Source organism: Mus caroli, chromosome 4 (genome assembly GCF_900094665.2).
Source record: "Mus caroli chromosome 4, CAROLI_EIJ_v1.1, whole genome shotgun sequence".
NCBI lineage: Eukaryota > Metazoa > Chordata > Mammalia > Rodentia > Muridae > Mus > Mus caroli.
In genome coordinates this window covers 104,012,224-104,016,209 of record NC_034573.1, presented here as the reverse complement: position 1 = coordinate 104,016,209, position 3,986 = coordinate 104,012,224, and positions in this window count along the sequence as shown.

Here is a 3,986-nt window from a genome sequence, read left to right as displayed (position 1 = left end):
TAAAGTTTGCAAGACCAAGGGGCCTCTATTCCCTCCTTGGGCACTTTCTCTAGCTCCTGCATTGGGGGCCTTGTGTTCCATCCTATAGATGACTGTGAGCATCCACTTCTGTATTTGCCAGGCACTGGCATAGCCTCACTCGAGATAGCTATATCAGGGTCTTTTCAGCAAAATCTTGCTGGCATATGCAATAGTGTCTGTCTGGGTTTGGTAGCAGATTATGGGATGGATCCCCAGGTGGGTTAGTCTCTGGATGGCCCATCATTTTGTCTAAGCTCCAAACTTTGTAACTCCTACCACGGGTGTTTTGTTCCCTATTCTAAGGAAGAATGAAGTATCCACACTTTGGTCTTTGTTTTTCTTGATTTTCTTGTGTTTTGCAAATTGTATCTTGGGTATTCTAAGTTTCTGGACTAATCTCCGTTATCAGTGAGTACATATCAAGTGACTTATTTTGTGATTGGGTTACCTCACTAAGGATGATATCCTCGAGATACTCAATTTGACTAAGAATTACATAAATTCATTGTTTTTAATAACTGAGTAGTACTCCATTGTGTAAATGTACCACATTGTCTGTATCCATTCCTCTGTTGGGGGAAATCTGGTTTCTTTCCAGCTTCTGGGTATTATAAATAAGACTGCTATGAACATAGTGGAGCATGTGTTCTTCTTACCAGTTGGAACATCTCCTGTGTATATGCCCAGGAGAGGTATTGCTGGATCCTCTGGTACTACTATGTCTAATGTTCTGAGGAACTACCAGACTGATTTCCAGAGTGATTGTACAAACTTGAGATCCCACCAGCAATGGAAGAGTGTTCCTCTTTCTCCACATCCTTGCCAGCATCTGCTGTCACCTGAATTTTTTATCTTAGCCATTTTGATTGGAGTGAGGTGGAACCCCAAGGTTGTTTTGATTTGCATTTCCCTGATGATTAAGGATGATGAACATTTTTTCAGGTGCTTCTCAGACCTTCAGTATTCCTCACATGAGAATTTTTTTATTTAGCTCTGTACCTCATTTTTTAACGGGGCTATTTGAATTTCTGGAACCCAGCTTCTTGAGCTCTTTGTATATATTGGATATTGGTCCCCTATCAGAATTAGGATTGGTAAAAATCCTTTCCCAATCTGTTGGTGGCCTTTTTATCTTATTGACAGTGTCTTTTGCCTTACAGAAGCTTTGCAATTTCATGAGGTCCCATTTGTCAATTCTATATCTTACAGCATAAGCCATTGCTGTTCTGTTTAGAATTTTTTTCTCTGTGACCATATCTTTGAGGCATTTCCCCACTTTCTCCGCTATAAATTTCGGTGTCTCTAGATTCATGTGGAGTTCTTTGATCCCCTTAGACTTGAGCTTTGTACAAGGAGATAAGATTGGATCAATTTGCATTCTTCTACATGATAATCACCAGTTGTGACAGCACCATTTGTTGAAAATGCTGTCTTTTTTTCCACTGGATGGTTTTAGCTCCCTTGTCAAAGATCAAGTGACCATAGGTGTGTGGATTCATTTCTGGGTCTTCAATTCTATTCCATTGATCTACCTGTACCAGTACAATGCAGATTTTATCACAATTGCTCTGTAGTACAGTTTGAAGTCAGGCATGGTGATTACACCAGAGATTCTTTTATTGTTGACATAATTTTTGCTATCCTAGGTTTTTTATTATTCCAGACAAATTTGCAAATTGCCCTTTCTAACTCAGTGAAGAATTGAGTTGTAATTTTGATGGGGATTGTATTGAATCTGTAGATTGCCTTCAGCAGGATAGCCATTTTGACTACATTAATCCTGACAATCCAAGAGCATGGGAGATTTTCCATCTTCTGAGATCTTCTTCAATTTCTTTCTTCAGAGACTTGAAGCTCTTATCATACAGATCTTTCACTTCCTTAGTTAGAGTCACACCAAGGTATTTTATATTATTTGTGACTACTGTGGAGGGTGTTGTTTCCCTAATTTCTTTCTCAGACCATTTGTCCTTTGTGTACAGAAAGGCCATTGGTTTGTTTGAGTTAATTTTATATCCAGCTACTGCACTGAAGCTGTTTATCAAGTTTAGGAGTTTTCTGGTGGAATTTTTAGGGTCACATATATATATATACTATCATATCATCTGCAAATGGTGATATTTTTACTTCTTACTTTCCAATTTGTAACCACTTGATCTCCTTTTTTGTCCAATGGCTCTTGCTAGGACTTCAGGTACTATATTGAATAGGTAGGGAGAAAGTGAGCAGCCTTGTCTAGTCCCTGATTTTAGTGGAATTGCTTCGAGATTCTCTCCACTTAGTTTGATGTTGGCTACTGGTTATCTGTACATTGTTTTTATTATGTTTAGGTATGGACCTTGAATTCCTGATCTTTCTAAGACTTTTAACATGAATGGGTGTTAGATTTTGTAAAATGCTTTCTCAGCATCTAAGGAGATGATCATGTTGTTTTTGTCTTTGAGTTTGTTTATATAGTGGATTATGCTAATGGATTTCCATATATTAAACCATCCCTGCATCCCTGAGATGAAGCCTACTTGGTCATGATGGATGATCATTTTGATGTGTTCTTGGATTTGGCTTGTGAGAATTTTAGTGAGTAAATTTGCATTGATATTCATAAGGGAAATTGGTCTGAAGTTCCCTTTTTGTGGGTCTTTATGGGAATTAGCTATCAGAGTAATTGTGGCATCATAGAATCAATTGGGTAGAGTACCTTCTGTTTCTATTTCATGAAATATTTTGAGAAGTATTGGAATTAGGCCTTCTTTGAAGGTCTGATAGAACTCTGCACTAAACCCATCTGGTCCTGGGGGTTTTTTTTGTTTGTTTTGTTTGTGTTTTGTTTTTTTGTTTTTTTGTGTTTTTTTTGTTTTTTTGTTTTTTTGTTTGTTTTTTTTTTTTTTTTTTTTTTTTTTGGTTGGGAGACTATTAATTACTGCTTCTATTACTTTAGGGTAAATGAGACTTTTTAGATCATTAATCTGATCCTGATTTAACTTTTTTACCTTGTATCTGTCTTAGAAGTTGTCCATTTCATCTAGGTTTTCCAATGTTGTTGAATATAGCCTTTTGTAGTAGGATCTGATGATGTTTTAGATTTCCTCAGGTTCTCTTGTTATGTCTCCTTCTTCATTTCTGATTTTGTTAATTAGGATACTGTAACTGTGCCCTTTAGTTAGTCTGGCTAAGTGTTAGTCTATCTATTTGATTTTCTCAAAGAACCAGTTCCTGGCTTGGGTGATTCTTTGTGTAGTTCTTTTTGTTTCCACTTGGTTGATTTCGGCCCTGAGTTTGATTATTTCCTGCCATCCACTCCTCTTGGGTGAATTTGCTTCCATTAGTTCTAGATATTCTAGTTGTGTTGTCATGCTGTTGGTGTATGCTCTCTCTAGGGCTTTGAGGTTTATTTGTTTTGGGGGTTTTTTTTAGGCACTCAGTGCTATAGGTTTTCCTCTTAGGACTGCCTTCATTATGTCTCATAAGTTTGAGTATGTTGTGGCTTCATTTTCATTAAATTCTAAAAAGTCCTTAATTCCTTTCTTTATTTTTTCCTTGACCAAGGTATCATTGTAGTGTAGTTCAGTTTCCATATGAATGCTGGCTTTCTACTATTTATGCTGTTATTGAAGATCAGCCTTAGTCATGGTGATCTGATAGGATGCATGGGATAATTTCAATATTTTTGTATGTGTTGAGGCCTGTTTTGTGACAAATTATATGGTCAATTTTGGAGAAGGTACCATGTGGTATTGAGAAGAAAGGATATCTGTTTGTTTTAGGATAAAATGTTCTGTAGATAGCTATTAAATCCATTTGTTTCATAACTTCTGTTAGTGTCCATATGCCTCTGTTTAGTTTCTGATTCTAGGATCTGTCCAGTGGTGGCAGTGGAGTGTTGAAGTCTACCACTATTATTGTGGCAGGTGCAATGTGTGCTTTGAGCTTTACTAAAGTTTCTTTAATGAGTGTGGCTGCTCTTG